The 23,006-nt window shown below is 37.9% G+C and overlaps 1 long non-coding RNA gene across 2 annotated transcripts in view; it reads right to left on the bottom strand.

Annotated features, from left to right (window-relative positions):
• LOC129057984 (uncharacterized) overlaps positions 1 to 23,006 on the bottom strand; it is a 132,673-nt gene that overhangs the window by 36,531 nt on the left and 73,136 nt on the right. For both annotated transcript variants that reach the window (XR_008522770.2, XR_010135989.1), the window contains one exon: positions 3,145 to 3,242. This is a non-coding gene — a long non-coding RNA (uncharacterized LOC129057984). The remainder of the gene's footprint in view (positions 1 to 3,144; positions 3,243 to 23,006) is intronic.

Below are 23,006 nucleotides of genomic sequence, written 5' to 3'. Positions count from 1 at the left end.
GAATAAAGGAATGAAGAAGGGTAGAACCCAGTACGACAATAACAGGCGAGCATTTAAATCAATTTAATTGTCATTTTTTTCCCATTGCACCAAATTATACCTGTGTATTTGGGCATGTAAAAATTATGGTGGTCTGAAGCCTAGAATGCCTGAAATAAGATGGGATTTGTTTGAAAAAGCTATGAGGAAATGAAATTATTTAGCAGAGGTTGAGAGAAAATAAAATTAAGATTCAATCAATGATATGAATAGAGAATGTGGTTAAGGTCAATGGTGTGTAGTACTCAGTGCTAGCTTCTGAAAAAATCATGGGGCAGCCAAGTTTTCCACTGCCATTCTCCTGGCTCTTGGGAACTGCTGACTGTCCAGGAACTTCACACCATGGTTCTCACTTGACATCCATATATTAATCAGAACATTTTGGTTGTGTATGACAGAAAATCAACTCAAACAGACATAATGAAACAATGGTTGAGGCGAGGGGGGCTCAAAGAGTGAAAAGTTTAGGTTAGTTTTATGTATGACTGGTTGCAAGCACACATAAATTCATACTCGTTTTTACTCGGCACCCTTCCTCAGTTCTGCTTTATTCTGGGTTAACTTTATTTTCACATAGGCTCTTCTTTTATGATAACAAATGACCTCCAGAAGCTCTAGGCTTTTGTTGAGACCACTCAACAGTGACTCACAGTCCAGATCCTTTCTTACCTCCTACTCCCTAGCACAAGAGTCTTATATTTTGTTCTTCAAGATGCTCCTAAAGGAATAAACTTCCTCAAGTACACACTGTACCTGTCATTGCTTCACTATCATAGCCTGGGAAATTCTGGAATTATGGCAAGGAGTCCCTGGGTCTTATTCACTGCAATTTCATCTCAAAAGTTTCCAGTCATAGTGTTTGTTATTACTGTTATTACTGTTGGGTATAATTTGGCTGTGTCCCCACCCAAATCTCGTCTTGAATTGTAGTTCCCATAATCCCCATGTGTCATGGGAGGGACCGAGTGGGAGGTAATTTAATAATGGTGGCGGTTACCCTCATGCTGTTCTCATGATTATGAGGGAGTTCTCATGAGATCTGATGGCTTTATAAGGGGCATTTCCCCCTTTTGCTTGGCACTTCTCCTTGCCACCATGTAAAGAAGCACGTGTGTGCTTTCCCTTCCACCATGGTTGTAAGTTTCCTGAGGCCTCCCCAGCCATGCTGATCTGTGAGTCAATTAAACCTTTTTTCTTTATAAATTACCCAGTCTTGGGTATATTTTTATTAGCAGTGTGAGAATGGACTAATACAGTAAATGTAGCTAAGATTTTCTTTCTTATTTTTAGCTGGTACCTGATTTGCCCCTCTATAGTTTACCCATTGGTTCTAATTCATCCGATGAAGGCATCCAAATCTGTCTATTATGTGTTCTACATATATCTTCACATTTTTAAAGGCAAGTTTATTCAACTACTGTGAATATGTCATGGCCTCCAGAAATGTGATGCCCAATTATTTATTTATTTATGCTCATTTTTTTCCTCCCTCTGCTATGCTATTCTTTATACCTGAACTCTATTTTGGTTGAACCTTAGGTGGGAAGATTTTTCATTGTTGTTTTTAATTTGCTTGTCTGTTCATTTTGTTTACACGGTCTCAGGAAGTCAAGGAAGTAAGAGTTCAACCAATATTAAGTAAAGAATTGTTATCTCTTTATATGATCACTTATCATCTATTGGCTTCATATTTGACAGCAATAAAATATACCAGTTTCAGCTACGAAACAAAAATATTCGCAAATTCTGCATTCATGTATACTTTTCTTTCTTCTTTCATTTATCAGGTTGTTTTACTCCAAAACAAACAAACAGGCAATTTGAGTCTTATAGAGAATGCATACTTTATAATCTCGTAGTCTACAAAAATTTTATTTATTGCTGCAAATGGTTGGATTCCCGCTTGTATGCCATGGGAACTGAATTTTTGCCCTAATATTTTGGCACATCTTCAGTATACTTACCACTACAGGAGTGGTGTGTATCCACAATTATGTTATTGAAAAGAATCTCTGTACTGGAAAATCCCATTGAGATATAGCATTGCATTTCCAAGGGTGCCTTGGGACAAGAAAGAATGGGGCAGCAATATACAACCATTTGGCTACATCATTCATACCAGAGAAATTGTCATCCTACTGCTGATGGGGAACACTTGCATTTCTCTATTATCAAAGATTTTGCAGAACTGCTCACCCTCCTCTATTCATTTCATTCCAGCTGTTCTAACACAAGGAATCAAGCAGATTGTTCCATTTTTTTGAGCGTACATTAAAAAAGACAATGCCATCATTTGGGGGGCTTTTGAAGAGTTTTTTGCTCAATTTGGACTGTTTGTGGAGCAAGCTCACTGCCTTATAACAAAAGCATAAAACTCCGTGGTGACAGGCAAGTCAAAGGCTAAAGAACTTGTTAAAAGGAAGAACTCCTAAATGTTAAGCATTTAGGAATAACAAGAGAAATGAGAAAAGAAGCAGGGAAAAGGTAAAGGAGAACATCAGAAGGAATGTGCACTGGCCCAGCACTGTGTGCTTTTATAATCCTTTGGGAAAATGCACTCATAAGTCTCAGTGGCTCCTTCTGGAATTTCCCCTACATCAGAGAACCAAAAGATTGTTCTTGTTTGAGGTCGTGCTTTGAGCCTTCCAAGTATGCACAGATTTGGAGGGTTTTTTTTTTTTTGGTACTAAAATATTAAAATTGTTTTAGAATGTATCAGATACATATCAAATGTCTGATATGTATCAAATGTCTGATACATTCTTGTCATGTTATCTTGAGACATAAGCCTTGCCCTCTCCTTGAGAATCTTCCATTTCTTCATATGGTATTCTTGCCTCATTATACTTTCTCTATACGCCACAGATATCCAAATATTCTCTTTCCTTTTCACTTTCTATATATATTTTCCTGTTATTCTTGAATGTCAAATACAAGAATACATACTACTGGCCAGGCACGGTGGCTCACGCCTGTAATCCCAGCACTTTGGGAGGCTGAGGCAGGTGGATTACGAGGTCAACGGATCGAGACCATCCTGGCCAACATAGGGAAACCCCATCTCTACTAAAAATACAAAAATTAGCTGTGCATGGTGGTGCGCACCTGTAGTCCCATCTCCTCGGGAGGCTGAGACAGGAGAATCGCTTGAACCTGGGAGGCAGAGGTTGCAGTAGGCAGACATCCCACCATTGGACTCCAGCCTGGAGAAAACAGAGAGACCCCATCTTAAAAAAAAAAAAAAAGGATACATACTACGGCTGCTTTTCCCCATACCAATGTGAGACATTGCAAATTAATCATGGAAATCTTAAGGTATATGAATCATTTTTAATATGTGTTCCAGGAAGTCATCATCATGAGAGCAGGGTTGAAAAGTAAGATGAAATGAATTTTCACATCCTGGCTCAGGAATGTGAAAACTTAGGAATTGGGAGGGCTCCCAAAATACTTCTTTGATCATGAATTTGGGGAAGAATGTATATATCTATGTTTGGTCCAATAGTAATAGTAAAATTGATTCTCAGTTCCAAATAATTGTAGAAGGCAACATTTTATCTTCCATTAAGCTTAGCTTTTAGTCACCAGATACACAGAGATTTAGTATTTGAGGATTCCCACTGATTTTTTAAAGTCATTTTCAGACAAATTTTTAAAATGCACTATATTCATTTGTAAACTATAGAATGGAATATAATCATTGCATTTGCCCTTTCTTCTCCAAACTCTCATTCCAGCCTCACTGCCTGCACCAGTGTTAACTGGAGAGTTTGGTTTCATCTTTCTGAGAGGTAAGACATTTTTAAAAGCTGTTACTTCTATCTAGAAAGTACTCTTTTGGGTGGCTTGTCTATTGACTCACACCTTGTTTCACTCTTCCCTCCCATAATCCTAGTGGGATTTGAGGTCTTCTTCCTTCTAATTTAACACAGTCACTAGGAATCCTAGGGGCCCACATATGGGCCAGTTTTCTTTGCCATTAATGGGCTGCATAGCACATTGGTATCCCTATGAAATCACTAATAAGGGTATATTTATCTAGTGTATTCTCTCTTCCACATATACTCCTTGAAATCATGCAATGGAGATAGGTAGTTAAATTCAAGGACTTAGTGATCCTGATCTTGGCCACAGACTCACAATCAATATGACAATGTTTGTCAAATTAAGGTGAGTCTGTGCAAGGTATGTGTGGGAGAGCATGAGTTGAAGAATTTTAATGTCTTGATCCTGGCCATAAACAAAGGTATATAACAGGTAGTTGATTGAAGCAATTTATTATTTGAAGAGGTCACTCCAGTCTGAAAATAAATACCTAGGAAAGGCTCTTAATTTGCTAACTTGTGTTTCGTGATTTTAAATACAGTATTGTTGAGCTATACGCTCTCCCTGGTAGGTCAGGTTCCCAGCCTAAAGAAACTAAGAGGTCAGTCTAGGGTTCCTGGCTCTTTTTATCTAGATCAAATAAGTTAACATTTTTCCCATTGTTTTCTCTCCAACAAAACCGCCTCCTCAATGTTTCTGACCTATGCTAAACACACACACTGACACACACACACACACATACACACACACATACACAAAAACATCATTTAACAGAAACAAAACTTAATCCAAAAGCCTGGCCTGCCCAACTTTTTTTCAAATTATTATGAGTCATTTCTCCCTCCAGTTTCTGGCATCTTCTGAATTCGTGCTCATGGAATTGCTGTTTAAAGCTATATCTTTAAACCTGCCTTGGGCTCTTCAAACCCTTTTCCCTTTAGCCTTCCACCTGCCCAAAGCACCCACAAACACATTGCTAATTTTGTGTTTTGTTTAATTAGAAAACTGTGGGTTTATGAGTCATGGGAAAAGGAGATTGTGTGCAGCCAAATTAAGTTTAAATTACTCTTTGGATATTCCTCTCCTTGTAAGCCATGGTGACCACTCTACCACTCAGAGAAGCTTTGCTGGGTTCTGAAGGAACCAGATGAGAAAGTGTTAGGGTGGATTTTGTGGGAGAGGAGAAGAATGGGTCTTGTGCTTATTAGTTGGTGGAGGATCCAGCAGATTAAAATATACATTCACCATCAAAAACCACTGTCTTTACTTGTCTATCTGAGTCAGTGATGCTTGAGGATATAATACACAGATCTATCTTTCCTCTCCCACTGCAACTCAAATGCCTTTACATCTTAGTCTCAACTAATGATTTTCAAAGTGGGTGAGCAAAGCAGACCAGTGATTTGTGAAAACGAACTACTAAAAATGGTATTTATTTGTTTTTATCCTCTAAATATTATTGTCTGGGTTTTATTTATTGTACATTTATGAGAGTTATTAAAAACACGTAAATAAATAGATATTGTGAGGGTGTGACCTACTTATTTTATGGCGTGAAAACAGTTGGAAGTCTCCAACTAAACAGCTATCTGATAACACACATTTGGGGAATGTGCCCAAGAGAGTGACAGCTTTCTCCTCTCCACCGTGATTGACTCCTCCTCCACAGTTATTGACTCCTTCTCCCCAAATTAATGCCACTGCCCTGGGCAGTGATTGAGGGTTGTTATTAGATTTTTAAATCTACTTTGAAGGTAGTACCAATATTTCTATCTCCTTCTTGTGGCCTTTCCCTTTCTTCCACCATGTCTCTTCAAACTCATCTTTGTTCAGGGTGCTAAGCAGAACATATCTCTTTCACTTCAGAGAGAAATCTTGGCACTATTCTCTCTCTCTCTCTCTCTCTTCCCCCACCCAACTCTCTCCCTCCCTCCCCCATTCCCCTTTCCTTTTCTCTCTTTAGGAGAAATTAAAGCAATTTTTAGTACTTCTGGGCAGGGGATATGGGATATGTCTCAGATGGTATATAACAAAGAAATTCTTCTATCCTGAATTGAATCATTTGCCATTTCTCACCCAGATGTGCTGGATTTAAACTTAATGTTTGTTAATGTTTGTACAACTTGACATAGTCCTTTCTCCTTCCCTATTTGTCTCTTAAACAGTGAAAAGCAGAAGCAAGCATCATGAGATCTGCTTTATGTATTTACTTTTCTCATCAGTGTACACAGTATCTTATGTTTGGTAGCCATTCAATGAATATTTGTGGATTTGGCAGTGCTTACTCTATGATAGTGCTTTTTAGTAATCTAAGGCATTGGTCCACTAACCTTGGTGTGAGTCAGAATCACCTAGAGAGCTTATTATAACCAATTGCTGGAATTAAACTTCAGAATTTCTGAATCTGTAGCTCCAAGAAGGGACTGTAGAATTTACATTTCTATCAAGTTTCCAGGTGATCCTGATGCTGCTTGTTGGGAATCACACTTTAGGAACCACAGATCAAGGAAGTGTACTATTTATTCTTTGCAAACATACAAAAGAAAGCAAGATCTAGAAACAAACAGGCAAGATTAATTTTAAAATGTGTATTTTCCTTATGATATTATGGCCTGTTATATCTCTAATTACTTAAAGTAAAATATATTAAAATTAAAATAAATCATGAATAAATTTGAGATTTCATAAATTATTTGTGCTATTGCTATACGACAAAAATATAGATAATTGAAGATTTGGCTCTCTATTCATAATAAGATAAATAATATGTATATACTATATAATTTTAAGTTTATTTTCAAAGAAATAAGCTTATTTCTTTTGAACAACCACTTTTCAAGTTATAGGTAACCAACCACATTTTACAAATGAAGAAAAAGTTTCAAAGAGGTTAAATGAATAGTGAAGTTTACATTAGCACCCAGAGCTAACTGGCAGCAAGTTATAAAATAGAGAGAATACAAAATTACCTATCTAGGAATATAATATACTCATTGGAATCAGTAGGGAGAAAAAATACTACAAGTGGTTCCATATTCTGAAATCGGTACACAACTCTGTTACAAGGCAAGGGACATCAGCAGTGCAGCTGTTTCCCCAAAGGGGGGAAACTTTGATTCAACCTTTCTCCTACCGACTTCCCTCCTGTATTACCTTCAGATGCTCTCCAAAAAGTTTTGAAATATCTGTCTTCTGATTTTCACATTTGTTCAGTATCCCCATGTAGTTTCTTTTTTCATTGACTTGATGCAATGTAAATTTAAAGCATTTCTCCTAATGACCTTAACAACTCTTACTTGCTGGGAGTATATTTCTGTACCATCTCTAGAACCCAGCTCTCACTACTTACGTTCACATTCATTTAATTCAATCGAACCATATAATATTGGAGCCAAAAGCTACCTTAAGACAACATTGAGTCCCTATCCCCTCATTTCACAGATGAGGAGGAAAGGAACTTAGACCAGCAGTTAAAAAGCACATAGCTAGTTAGTGACAAAGCTTGTATTGAAACTAAGGGATCCATCCCTCCTATGACAGCTTCCTTTTCACCAGACCATACTACTCTCTCTGGAGTCTCCATTCTTTCCTAGGAAATGAAGGAACATGAAATCAATTGCCCATACTGAGAGACAGACAGTGCAGAGAAAAAGTGCTGAAGGCATACAGGAAAATGTAGATGGGGACAGACAATGGCATTGGAATCCTGGACCTGTTTTTACTTAACATTGACCTGAGGCATGTGGCTTTCCCTCTGTGAGCCCCAAATTCTTCTTTTATGAAATGGGGACCAAAAATACCTGTATTCAAGGATCCTTGGTATGATAAAAGAGGGCCTAGCTCTGCTGAGAATATATAGTCGTGAATAGCAAACACATTCTCCCTCTGTTCCTTGTTTCTCACACTGTTCCATCTTTCTGCAAGTTATGCTCTCCACTGATCATTCTTTCTGTCCCCTGCATCTGTAGAATTAAATTCTTGGAGTTTTCTCTCTCCTCTGTGGTTGTTCTTTTCTTTTCTCCTATCCGAATTTTCCCTTACACTATTGTCCTTTCTCTTTCATCACGTGTAACCTTGAGGTCTTCTCCTTTACATCTTTTACAAGCTTTTTTCAGAGCACCCACAATGAATAGGGTTTGCTTATAAAGAAAGGTGATGCCAGTGGCATCCTTGTTCCTCCTACATTTTCTTCCTCTGCAGTTTAAGAACTCTTTCAACTGTGCTCCATATATGCTTTCAGTAACTAACAGCTATTAACCAGGCATTTGGAAAACTGCTTAAGACGTATTTCCAACTTTATTAATAAATGCCCCTTCAGTGTAAATATTAAACTTTAGAGTTTTTAATGAATTCTTCTTTATCTATTGCATTTTCTAGCTTTAGAAATTCTTCATTATACAGCTGTTACCTCAGCAAGATATGTGACACTTGTCTGAATTCTACTTTGACCCTGCACTGCTATTGAAATATCAAATTTGAAAAAACAAGTAGGAATAAAGGATATTCTTAAGATAGCCAGAGAATCATTCACTTGAAAATTTCTCCATTATTTTGCAACTCTGAGAAGTCGCCAACATCATTGCGAGATTTGGCTTGTGTACACCTGGAAAATGGGAGACGTGAATATTTCATGTTGACACTCTGGCTTCACTTCCTCAGGGGTGGGGGAGGCAGGCTGAACTGCGTGTGTTCAACCTATCACTAAACTGTAACTCGGTATATGCTATAAGGGGTTTACTGTGGCATCTTAGTCTTGAAATATTTACTCCCTATCTTTTCACCCAAAATGAGTTTATTTAACTGTTTATGTATTGGAACAAGTACCGTTCAGGGTCAGGTTTAGCCCCATGGGGTATGATTTAAAGAAAGTCCACAGTCCTTTACAGAAAATACTTTTCCTAATAGCCTTACTGAAATTCCCACATTAGTCACTTCCTTGGAATGAAGTAGTGAGGGGGAAAAAATCTGATAAAATATGCAAGCTATCCAAAAGTTGTAGTAAATAAAGCCCCTTTCACTAATAGATCAAATTAGATAAGCGGTCATTTAGAAGGATTAAAGAGAGAAAAGATTGATAGAAAATGGGAGGAAAACAAGGCAAGGAGCTTGTCCAAGCTTGGAAAGGCAACACAATCTGAAGGAATTGATAAAAAGAGAGATGTCACTAGGGATAACTTCATGATCTTAAAATGATTGCTTATGATCAAACACAGTGCTATATATGCATATATCCATCCATACATCCAGCTATCCTTCCACCCATCCATTCATCATCTATTTGTTCATTCATTTAACAAACGTTTATTGAGTAGTTTTGTACAATGCACTGCAGTGATACACTAAGGACACAGAGATGAAGGGTGCTCAAGTGTTTATCCTCAAAGAGCTTACAAAGGAATGAAAGCAGGTAAATAAAATTTATAAATCTGGGTCTTAAATGCTATAATAAAAATCAGCTCGTGGTGCTATAATAGCAAGAACTGACCATTATTACTTTGAGATAAGACATTGTTCCATAGGTATATTTACTTATGTAATCCTTCCAGCAATTCTCTGAGGTAGGTACCATTATCAGGTCCATTTTACAGAGGAGGAAATGGTGATAGACCATAAGTAACTTGCCCAAAATTCTGCAGATAGAAATAAACATGATTAGAATGTAAGCCTAATTTACTGTCTCCAAAACCCATTTTCCTGATCAAGAACCCACAGGTGTCATAGCTAACCTACCACCAGATTTTAATAGTCATCTATGTTTGAATTTTTGGCTAGTCAAGAAAGAAATATAGCTCTTCACCTCAGGTGTCCAGCCTCTGATAGGCAGCCTGACAGCAGGACTAATTTGCTATTATTCCACCAATTACTTCACTTGGTAAATAGGATTTACCTATGACTGGTATCACAGGATTATCATAGCCATAACTTCATTCGCTAGAGCCTCACTGTAAACAACATGACTGGTTGAGCCTTTAAACATTAAGGACATTCACTGGTGAACTGCATCCTTAAGGATTAAAAAAGGTTATTAGGACACCTTTGAATTATTATGATTTGACCACTTTCATTGTGAGTAGAGACAGGCGTTGGGTATTTCTCAGGTTCACAAAGCAGATAGTCGATTAAGGAGTACAGGGAGGCCAGTGGAGATTTGTGAGCAAGACAAATTTTGTCAGGGAATAGGGAGGAGACCTAGGAGACTGTAGCATCTAATTTGATACATTATAAGCCACAAACATGTCTGAATGACCAAGAGCCAACCACAACCACAAAATAACCAGGATAGGTCCGGAGTCAGCAGGGAAGAGCTAGGAAGAAGGCCAGGCCGATAATGAAAGGGGGCACTAAGGTACACATTAAACTCTCCAAAGAGGGGAAAATAAGCAGAATTTCCAAGGCATACCTAACAAATTTGAAGTATTAACATTTTTGCTAAAGCAGCAAAAATGGCAAATTTGCTGGTTTCACTAAGCACATTATATTGCCTTTTATTTCTTCTCTTGAAGTGGGGAGGTGGTAAGGCTTCACTGAGCCGTAGTGAGTGAGGATGTAAGAGACTGTTCAAAAGTGGCACAGCAGCCAATTACTTGGAGTTCAGAAGGAGTGGTTTATTTTTCTGGCATTGGAAAATCAGCATATTTGGAGCTGACGTCCAATGCCTTAGCTGGGTTGCCTGAACAACTTGGGACTCCAGATGGGAGAGTAGCTGCCTTATTTCGTGGAGTAAGCTGCCACTGAAACCCAGGGCCCTTGATTGAAATTTCAGACATCTGATTTTGTCAGAGTTCGGATACCTTTCCTTTGAAATGCCCTGCCTTAATAACCGCTCTAACCCATTGCCAATCTTTCCAGCAAACACGTCTCCCAATGATTGGGAAAATTAATGAACAGGCACTAGCTAATATAATTAAACCCAAACACTCCTGATTTCAGTATTAAGAAAAAGCCACTGCCCTGATTTTCTCTTGACAACACAAAAAGTCTTGCCATCTTCAAACTGTTTAATTATTGAAATGAACTGTAACAGTACACCGGATAGGGGCAGAGGTCACTGAGCACGACTGGAAGTGAGAAAGCGGGCAGGGGCTGACAGAAGGGCCTGCCAATGCCTCGGGCTGCAGCTACAAACCCACACACTTTTTCTCAGGCATCCAGTCTCCGATAGGTAGCCTGATAGCAGGACTAATTTGCTAGTATTCCAGAGGTCCAACGGTGCTTGCTTGTTTTAAGACAAGCCAAAATATGCTCTGGTGACCACCACGACATTGCAATTCCCATGCCCTACCACATTCCTCTTTTCAGATCCCAGGCATTTTTTCCCTTTCTTTTTTTTTTTTTTTTTGCCTCCCTACGTGCAGTCCAGGATGTAGACAAAATGAATTCCAAGTGACCTACGTGGGGGTGGATTTTTTTTTAGAAACGAACAGCAAATTAAGTGGAAAAAAAAAAATCCTGTTCTCACTTTTTTTTTTTCTTTTTTCTTTTTGGAGGGGGTGAATATGTTTATTTTCTCAGAGACACTCTCTGGCAATGGCAACAGAACTTAGTTCTATGAAAGTGACATTTTTTCCTCAAAATGTTTAAATTCTAAATATCAGCCCCTGGTTTTGCTTGACTTGTTTCTCTGCCTTTCAAACCTAATAAAACCTATGGCAATTTCTGTCTTTAAATAGAGATGTCCAATTTTCTATGATTCTAGAACACCAACATCTGGAATCGTTGTTTTTTTTCCCCCTAAAATATCATCAATAATATTTAGACTATTACCAGAGACGGTGATAGGGGGAAAACCTGAAAAAAAGTTGCTAGAAATGTTGATAGTTGGTAAATCAGAGTAAAAGTATAATTTTAAAATAGATTTGTCAAATTAATAATTAAGCAAAGTTAGAAAAATAAATACGTTCAATGGTTGGATAAAAAGATAATTTCTAAACATTTTAGTTTAGGTGCTCTAAATTACAAACATAACTTTTTTTTTAAGAAAAATAACAATTAGAAGTAACAGGATTTTGGGTAGTACCAGGGATGACCTCAAGCAAACTTGTAAAGTTGATATGACTTGCCTTTCTCGTTTCCAGTCTTCCCTTTCTGTACCATTCTCTTTGATGCCACCCTTCCTGCACTCCACATCTAGTACCGGTGGGACCTATTAGTATTACTTATCTCACTCAATATTACTGCCTTCTCAATCTCAAATCACCTGATTAACACTTACTCTAAGGCTAAGAAATGACAGGGGCTTAAAGGGAATTGATAATCTTTTAATAATAGAATGTGGATATGTGGCACATTTTTAAGATCAGCAAAGATAATGGGAGGACTAGATGTTCCTGTGTATGTGCATATCATTTTTAATCTAAACTGGAATACCTTTGAGAGTGAAAGAGGAGAAATTAATGATTTCAATGTGACAAGAAGCCTAAGTCAGAACTATTCCAAATAAAATGGGATAATGCTTGATAGTAAAGAAATTCATGTTCAGACATACATGAGATGGCAGTGTCTTGTCATTTTTCCAGGCAGACTATCCTTTTTATCTTTCACATACAGCTCCCATCTCTTCAGCCTTACCTGCTGGATCCACATTCCCAGATTCCTAGGGTCTTATTTTAACCCTTGCCATCACCAGATATTTTCCAGCCTTTCCAGATTGATGTACTGGGACTAGGTAACAATTTAGTGTCTCTAGTCTAGTGTCCAAAAGAGAGGGCTCTCTTCCATTCCTCAGCTTCCCTGTCCTGGTCTAACTACCAGAGAGCCAAGACTCCCCACACGAAGAAAGCATTGTCAATTATGCATCGTTCCATGGGTGAAACAATAAGGACATGTGAAAATGCAACAGGACTTTATCGTAAGCTGACTTAGTAGTACAAGTATTTAGTATCATAGGAAGAAAATCCAATTCTCCACAATATTACAGTGTATAGAGCAAAAATCTGGTATAGCCATGATGAATTTATTAATCGTTCTACAGGTCCCCAGACACAAAATGATAATAAAGAAGATCCCTAGCAATCCTTTGGAGAAGTTTTGTGAAAAGGTGAAGAATGGCTAGCAATGGTTTTCAAACTTTAGTATGTATAAGAATCTCTGGGGCCCTTATTTAAAATGGACCTTGAGTTCTACCCCTCAGCAAGCTTGATTAGATGCGCAAGAATCAGAATGCTTAATAAGTGCATCTGGCCATTTGAATTTAAGAGGTTTATGCAACCAAAAACACAGGTAAAAGCTTCACCTTACTGAGTCATTCTTAGTCATTCTCTGGCCAACACAGAGGATGTTATCGGCATATATGCAACCTTTTCTTAGTGCCTAGAAGTCCTCATATGTTGGGAGGTTGGGAGGGGTGTACAGACCTACGTACCTATTGGACAAGAGGCTTCCTGATTCTTATAAAAGTGGCATGCTGTATGTGTCGTAAAAATAGACCGAGTTTGGCATAGACTTGAAATTAAGGACTAAGATCAGTCTCCAGAGAAATAATGTTAAGTGCAGCCTAAACCCCATTCAAGAAGAATCTGTGATTCCCTTTATGATCCAGCCTTGGCAATGAAAATGTGGTTAAACTGTGGCTCAGCCACCTCTGCGATGTAGCGGAACAAACACTGCAGGGAACATGAATGAAATTACTGTTAGGAAAACATCTGAATTTTTCAAACCAGGTGAGTTTTCCTCCTTGGTTGTCTAATTTAACATTCCAAAATGGGAAGAAATCCAGCATCTGTAAACTGTACTTAATCCATTCTTTAAATAGCATTACAGCCTTTTTCATTTCTCTCCACACTGCATTTTGTTGTTTTTGTCTCAGAGGCTTTAACACAACGCCGGGACTTGCACTGGGAGGCCTGTGGATTACAGGAAATAATGACCTGTATATATTTAGCTGTTCAAAGGAAATTAGAGTAGCCTGATTTTTATTATTCCCCATTGCCCCACATTCTCTGGTGTAATAACTTGCCCTGTTCTCTAATTTACTTTTACATCATCGGAAATGTATACCATTTAGCCCAGATTCTCCCATGACCAATCAGGACCTGCTGCTGAGCTGGGTTAACAAAACCTTGCATGGAATGGCAAGCCTTCCTAATGCAGGCCAGCCAAAGTCAATGCAGAGCTGCTCACTCCACAAAGTATGTGAACTGGAGAAAGTCATTTACCAACTTCTTCCCTTAGGTAGCCAGTGACCACTGTATGCCCCTGCTGTTAAATGTGACAGCTAACCTTTTCGGGACTGGTGTCATTTTAGATTAACCTTCTCTCATAAAAATGTGTAGGCAGTTTCCTTCTGGTTGCGCTTTTCATTGTTAATCCATCAATGTATTTCCAGTGACACTGCCTCCTCCTTCTGTCTTTCCTTCTCTTTCGCCCCAACTCTTACCACCCAGCTTGGATAGTCTCATTAATGTTTATATCCAGAATCTAAAATTCATCTGCTTGCATTTTTTTTCTTTAAAGAGGAAACATAACTGTTTTGGACTTTGCTTTTTAAAAGAGTTATGATTAGATATTTAAATCGTGGTTTTATTGGGACTTTCTAGTCCCATAGCACATATCACCTGTATTTGCTATATTATTGAGGGGAGAGAGAAACATAGTGAGAAATACATGCTGATAGCAGATAAATATCACAATATTTCCAGAACATTTGCAACTTACCAGCATTTCTTCCATTACAACTTTATGTATGGTTTATGGACACGTTGAGAGGAAAGCAACATTTGAAAGCCAAGACAAGCTGATTTTTGTTAGATTCTGCATGTTTATTTGGGACCTTTAATGAGGTTTTGTGAATTCTCTCAGTTCCATTGCAGCAGTTTTAAGTTGTGTGCTCTTTAACTGGTAGGATTTGGCAAGATAAAAATGAAGAGAAGTAGTAAGTAGTTTTAATAATCATAACTTTTGAAATTCACTCCAACATGATCATATTTTAAGAGCTCAGTAAATTTGGTCTTCATAAGCTTGTCTTCATCTCTTCCCAAACATTTCTTTTCAGTCTGGGCAGTTGCCTCATTATTAAATAGGTTCTCTAGTCCAAAACAAACTCAAGTCACTCATATCCATTATACTTTAATTTCCTTCAGTCTCATATAAGATTAATTATTGGTTTTGTTTTGTCCCCTCCCTGTCCCCTCTAAAACAGCAGCAATCTACCTCACTTTCCTACTGATAATTTCTTTAAAAGGGCCATTTTTTTCTTATTAACATTCTCTCCAATTTGATACCTCTGAACATTCCACACATCTTCCTAAATCTTAACTAAATCCTCCCAACTCTCCTACAATAGTAATCTCTGGTTCTAGTTCAAAAGACAATTTAAAACAGTTGCTACTTTATAGTAATTTTAATGACCCAGCCATGCTTTTATTATTAAAGCTTAGGCAGTTTCTCTTACCAAATTGCCCCCCTTGCCCTAAATTCTAATCCTGGGTAACATGGTAAGTTGGCTGGATCTGTCTTCAGAGGTTGCAGATATTCCTTTGGGATACTCTGGCTCACTAAACTTCCAAGGACCTATAAGCTTCAGGAAAAGTTTGAAATACGAATAGTTTATACCTCAATGTATATTTAAATCAGCTAGTGTTTGTCCTTTCCAGAGAGCTGACCAGGTGGCCAACCATGGGCCTGGGGGTGGGGGAGCTTGATGGGGAATGATCCGGTGGAGTGGAGAAGAGAAATCCTGATTGTTTTCTCTGCAGTGACAAGAGCATTATATTGCCAAAGTTCAGTTGGAATATATTTATTCCATTCGATACCATTCATTCCAAAATAATTTCATAGGGGATCATGAAAAAAATATTATGGCAGGAGAGACAGACGATATATATTCAGTTATTTCTCTGAAGATATAAATTTGGGTTTTACTCTGTCTTTCCCTCATCCTTCCCAAAGCTGCTAGCATTTTTGTTGCATCAAGTATTATTTTATATAACAGCTTTATTGAGCTGTAACTAATGTACCATTCATCATTCACCCATTTTAAGTGTACTATTCAATGACTTTTAGTAGAATCACAGAGTGTGCATCTAAACCCAATAATCAATTTTAGAATATTTTCATCACCCCCAAAAACCCCTGCCCTAGGCAACCATTAATTTACTTTCTGTCTTTATAGACATATCTATACTGGTATTCTATGATACGTGGCCTTTTGTGAATAGCTTCTTAGCGTAATGTTTTCAAGCTTTATACATGTTGTCACATGTGTCAAATATGTAGTTCCTTTTTATGGTTGAATAATATTCCATTATATTGCTACACCATGTTTTATTTATCCGTTCATTAGTTAATGTACATTTGACTTCACACTTTCTAGCTATTATTATTAATGCTGCTATAAACATCATGTGCAAGGATTTTTCTGTGTGTGAGAACAGATGTTTTTATTTTTCTTGGGTATATACCTAGGAGCGGAATTGCTGGTCATATGAAAAGTCTATGTTTAGCCTCTGAGAAATTGCCACCTGTTTTTCAAAATGTCTGCACCATTTTACATTCCCACCAGTACTGTAGGAGGGTTTCAATTTTCCCACTTTCTTGTCCACACTTGTTATTATCTGCCTTTCTTATCACCATTGTCCTGTGGATGTGAAGTGGTATCTCATGTTTCGATATTCACCTCCTTTCATGGCTAATGATGTGGAGCACCTTTTCATGAGCTTATCGGTCCTTTGCATGTCTTCTTTGAAGGAGCTTCTATTCACACCCTTTGCCAAATTTCAATTGGAATATTTGCATTTATATCATTAAGTTGTAAGAAATATTTATGTAGTCTAGATACAAGTTCCTTTTCAGATATGTGATTTGTAAATATTTGCTTCCATATTCTAGGCTGCCTTTCACTTTCTTGATCGCATCCTTTGAAGTTCAAAAGTTTTCAGTTTTGATGAAGCCCAAACCATTTTTCCTTTGTCACTTGTGTTGTTAGTCTCATCTCTAAGAAGCCTTTGCCTAATTCAAGATAATTAAGATGTGTTTCTATATTTTTTCCAAAGATTTCTATAATTTTAGTTCTTACATTTACAACTGTGATCCATTTTGAGTTAATTTTTGTATGTGATGGGAGGCAGAGTGCAACTTCTTTCTTTTGCATGTGGATCTTCAGTGGTCGCAGTTGAAAGACTATGTTTCCTTATTGAATTATCTTAGCATCCTTATTGAAAATCAATTAATTATAAACATAAAGATTTATTTCTAGAATTTCCATTGTATCCCATTTATCTAGATCATATAGTTTGGATGCTTGTCCCCTCGAAATCTCATATTGAAATGTAATCCTCAGTATTGGAAGCAAGGCCTGGTGAGAGGTATTTGGGTCATGGGAGTGGGTCCCTCATGAATGATTTGGTACCATCCTCCTTGTAATGAGTGAGTTCTCATTCTGAATTAATGCAAGAGCTGGTTGTTTAAAAGAGTGTGGCACCTCCTCCCTCTCTCTCTCTCTTGTTCCTTCTCTCACCATGTGATGCTCCTGTTCCTGCTTCAACTTTCATCATAATTAAAATCTCCCTGAGGCCCCACCAGAAGCCAAGCAGTTACCAGTGCCATGCTTGTACAGCCTGCAGAACTATGAGCCAGTTAAACATCTTTCCTTCATATTTCTTCATAGGAATGCAAATGGACTAACACATTATGAATCTGTTTTCATGTGAGTACCAAAATGTCTTGATTCATATAGCTCTGTGGTAAGTTTTTAAATTGAGAATATGAACCCCTCAATTTTGTTCCTTTTCAAGATTATTTTGACTGCTCTTGGTTCCTTGGATTTTCTTATGAGTTTTAGGAACAGCTTGTGAAATTCTGCACAAAACCCAAGTGAGATATTGATAAGGATTGTATTGACTCTGTAGATACTTTGGAGAGCACTGCCACCTTAACAATATTAAATTTTCTGATCCATGAATATCAGAGGTCTTCCCAATTATTTAAATTGTCTTGTTAGCTTTTTTCAATAATATTTTGTAATTTTAAGGTATATATTTTATACTTCTTTTGTTCACTTTATTCCTAAGCATTTTACTCTTTTTCATGACATTTTTTAAAAATTTCATTTTCAGGTTATTCATTGCTAGTATATGGAAATACAATTGACCTTTGTATGATGTTATTGTGTTCTGCACCCTTGCTGAACTCATTTATTTTCTGTAAGGTTTTCATAGATTCTTTAGGATTTTCTGTGTACAAAACCATGACTTCTACAAATACAAACAGTTTAATTTTATTTTTCCAATCAGGATGTCTTTTATTTCTTTTTCTTGCCTAATTACTCTTGCTGGAACCACCAGTAAAATGTTGATAAGTGGCGAGAGTGATGTCCTTGTCTTCTTCCTGATCTTGGGGGTAAAGCTTTCAGTCTTTCACCATTAAATATGAGGTTAGCTGTGGGTTTTTTGTGGATGACCTTTAGCAGGTTGATAAAGTTCCCTTCAATCCTCAATTTATTGAGTGCTTTTGTGATGAAAGGGTATTGGATTTTGACAAATGCTTTTTCTGCATCTATTCCATTAATTAATTTTCAGATGCTAAACCAACCTGGTATTCCTGGGATAAATCCCGCTTGGTTGTGGTGTATGATCCTTGGTATATGTTGGTGGATATGGTTAGCTAGTATTATATTCAGGATTTTTTGGTCTATATGGGATATTGTTCGCTTTCTTGACTTGTGGTGTCTTCGTCTGGTTTTGGTATCAGTGTAATCCTCTTAAAATTACTTAGAAAATGTTCTCTCCTATTCTGATTTTTGGAAGAATGCATAAAGAGTTGGTACTGATTCTTCTTTATATGTTAGGTAGAATTCATCAGAAATGCCATCTGGGGTGGGGATTATATTTGTGGGAAGTCTTTAAATTCCTAACTCAATCTCTTTACTTGTTACATGTTGTCCCAAACTGTATTTTTATAGTTCTAAAAGCAGATGCATTTCCCTCTTATTTGAAAAAGCCAAAACTTATTGAAATATTACCTTTGATGTCTTGGTGATGCAGAGGATAAAAAGGAGAATATCTCCAAATGCATCAACAAGAAAGGAGAAGGAGAGACTTTTCTGCACTGGAGAGATATAAGGTGTATCAGTCACTGGCATAGTTCTGTGGAAGGGACAAGGATGTTATAGAAGGGACGTGATGCAAAAAAGGTCAATGGTCATAATGTTTGGAATCCCATGATCTCCAACTTTTCCCTGCCAGTAGGGACCCTGGGAACTGCAGAGAAACCAGGCCTGAACATGTCTATGTAGGCTGATACAAATGGAGCCTCAGCAGTATGTAATGTGGATTTATGACTAATGACTATAGAAGTTCCCCAACAGAGTCTTAGGTCTTGCTCTACCTAAGACCAATGATTTTACCACAGCTCTGTCAAGAGTAGCACTAACATCTGAAAGTCTCTTTCCATCTTAATAGAATGGAGTCTTGGTTGGATTTGAATTCATTTCAATAAAATAAAGATACAGAGTAATTCTTAAAATCTTCGTTTATTAATTATAATTTATATCTGTTTCATTGAAAAGTCAATAACATGGTACAACTTATATAGTTCTCCATAGTAGGCCAGGGAGACCTGACCACTCCTTCAGAAAAGCTGAGTATTCTAGAACTTATTCTAGGCTTTCAATCCTTTTCAGTGTAACATAGAGATAAAGTAGAGATTAAGCTTCCTGATTCTGAAATCAGAGTGTCTGCGATTAACGCCTGAATCAGATAGTTATTTGAGCATGAGCAATTTATTTAGCCTATCTGCGCCTCAGTTGCTTAATTTTTTAAAGTAGGGTCAATATATAATACCTAACGTAGTGCCTACCATGAAGACTTATATGAGAATTAAGTGCTATTTACTCTTTAGCTACTATTATAATTGATATTATTTCCAGAAATAACTAGCCAAGAAACCAAATTCTGTCATGTGTGATTCTTACTAAAATTACCAAATATTTTCCTTATCTGCTGTTTCTATCTCTGATAATTACATCTTCCTGTCACCAATTATCAACCATCAGTCATCATCTATTTTTTTTCCTTTTCACTTTTTTCAAGATCTAGAGATTCTTCCTTTACATTATCTTTCACAATCCTTCCTTTTTCCTCAGTCCCTGAAAGCTTTTACTCATACTATTGAGAAACATTCTTAAATATTTCTGTCTCCAATATTGCCTTTTCCCAGTGAACACTTACTGAGTGCTTATACCTGCCAGGCTCAGCTCTGGTTTTTGAAACCCATTCTCTCCACTCCATGGCAAAGCGCTGCTGGGTATGTATTGCCAGCCCCATTTTGGTGACCTCTCCTGGTTCACTCAGCTAGTACGTGGCAGTTCTAGCACACAGATTTAGTCTTCTGAGTCTGAAGTCCATGCTGCCCCTTATCTTTCAAGCTGCTGCCAAAATAATCCTGCTGTAGTGCAGCTTAGATTATAACACACTCTCTTCAGTGAGTCCTTATTGCTTATAATGTCTAAACTCTCAGGCTTAGAATTCAAAGCCTGCAATTATCTGTCTCAGATCTACATTTCTAGCCTTTCTACTCACTGATCCTTCTCACACCCACTACGTTCCAATCAAAACTTATCCTTTTCTGTTTTAGAGCATGTTGTGGACTTCCTTGCAAGGATGCCTTTCCCCATGCTTGTGCCTTGTACTAGAGAGTCCTTCTGCCCAGTGCCACCTCCTCCATAGGTACGCTAAGTCCCAGATGGACGTGAAATCCCCCCTCCCTACTCCCACTGTAGCTTGTATATAACCAGCTAACAACTTCCATCATTCTACTTAATATAGAAAAAATACCAGAGAGACGTGAGATTAAAAGGATATCTGGGAAAATAGTGAGAGAGACAAGCTGAGAACTAACTGGGAAGACAAGCTTCTCTGATTTCAGCTACGTAGAAAAGCAAAGGAAAAACCAAGAGCAGAGAGGAAGCTCATGGCAATGGAGAGCAAAAATATATTTCACTAAAAAGGAACCAAATTGTTTCATTTTCTCATTCATTAGAACATATAAATTATTAGGTGAAGTGAAGGATATCACCAGATAAGAATTTTGGCAGCACAAGGAATTTGGCTTCCCTATGAAATTACTGGCTTGGTGTATTTTATACATCATTTTTGGATGTTAATTTAGTTTTATTCAGATTTTTTTTTGTTAGAGTGCCTATCCAGAATTGAAGACTGGGACTTAGGAGGGTGGGAAGAGGCCAGGAGTAGCCATATTCCATGAAATTAATTACTTGGACAGATTCATGTCAGAGTGCACTGATATGGATATTAAGAAGTCATATGTGAACATATTTTATTTTCCATGTTAGCCTAAAAGTACCAGAGCATGAAGGATTTGGTATCTTATGCACAGTGCCTTGCTTAGTGCCATTCATATAGTGATACAAAGTTCAAGATTCTTTGGTGAGGCCTCGCCATTCATTTTTAATAAAGAGGATTCAAGGTGTGGTAGTACATCTATCCACTATTACTGAGTTAGGCAGGTGGAGGAAGGAGTGTTGAATGTGTCCCTGAGAATCATAGAGAAAGGGGAGGTACAGTGTGCCTTGAGCCAGAGGTAAGTGTGGCCTCATATGCTCATGGGCTATGGTGTGTACAGCTTAAGGCAGGATTTCTGCATTTGGAGAAATTATTCTATTTCCTCTGCCTCACCAAGATACCAAAGATAATATTTCAATGAGTTTTGGCTTTCTCAAATAAGAGGGAAATGCATCCACTTTTAGAACTACAAAAATACAGTTTGGGACAACATATAACAAGTAAAGAGATTGAGTTTGGAATTTAAAGACTTCTCACAAATATAATCCCCACCCCAGATGGCATCGCTAATGAATTCTACCTAACATATAAAGAAGAATCAGTACCAACTTTTATGCACTCTTCCAAAAATTAAAATAGGGGAGAACACTTAACAACTACTTCCCAACTCATTCTAAGAGGCCAGTATTACTCTGATGCCAAAACCAGACAAAGACACCACAAGTGAAGAAAGATACAGAACAACATCTCTTATAAATATAAATGAAAAAACTCAACATAATCTAGCTAACCATATCCACCAACATTTTGGGCCACTTAATTCATTGTGTGGGCTAGTTCTGTGCCTTGTATAATGTTTAGCAGCATCATTGGCCGCTACTCACCAGATTCCAGCAGCGTTCCTCTAGTTGTGACAACCAAAAATGTCTCCAGACATTGCCAAATGTCCCCAGTGGGGAAAAATTCCTGTAGTTTAAGTCAATGAGCCAAGAGGAAGCCTCTGGGGAGATGTTAACCTTAGAAGTCATAAAAGGCATCCAGATGATATGTCACTTTGATACAACTACCCAAAGAGGGAGAATCAGTATCAACGAACCTGGTGCAATTCCTTCAACCAACTAGCTTACAGCTACTGAAGCCACAGTACGTTTGTTTATGTAGGAATTAGGAGTTGATGATGGTAGAAGGCATGACTGAGGTTAATAGCTAGGAAAAAGGAGTGTATCCATGTAATACAGCTACACACAATCATGACACTGGCATAACACCAGGGTCCAGGGCACAGTGGAACTTGCTAAGAGATTGTCAGAATGTAGCATCAGGGAGGCGAGGAAGAATAAGGGGAGATCTAAGAAAGTGATACTCAGATGTCAAGCCAGAACAGCATCTCTCTTGGCACTCTAAAAGGATGGATGTATAGAAAAGAGATGTGGAGAGGTACCACACATGGACAGAGCAAAGTCTGGTCCTCATGACTGTCTAAAAACAGGGGCCTGAATGATGACTGAGGAAAAAGCCAAGTTCTAGGAACTATGGCACCTAGAGCAAAGTTGGACCTGAGATTCTGTGACTAGAGGCACTGCAGGGTGTGAGGAGTGAGCTAGATCCTGAGCTGACCCCTGGAGCTCAAAGGTGAGCAGGAGAAGTCATGTCATGGGTGAGATAACAGCACTGGTGATTCAGAATGGGTGGACTCACCCTCAGTGCTGCAGTGGCACACCCCAAGCAGTCCACTTTACCCGGTTGAGTCAGTCAGAAGGTGCTAACACATTCCTGGTCATCCTGAAGAATCAGGCATTTGAAGATTTTGCAATGACCTGGTTGAAACACTCAAAATATAATCTTATGTGGGGAAAAATGGGCAACCTCATACACAGCATGATCTTACTTTTATATTAAATGGGT

This window comes from Pongo abelii, chromosome 11, assembly GCF_028885655.2.
Source record: "Pongo abelii isolate AG06213 chromosome 11, NHGRI_mPonAbe1-v2.0_pri, whole genome shotgun sequence".
NCBI lineage: Eukaryota > Metazoa > Chordata > Mammalia > Primates > Hominidae > Pongo > Pongo abelii.
Note: the sequence above shows the minus strand (reverse complement) of the source record. Positions and strands in the feature narration are given on the sequence as shown.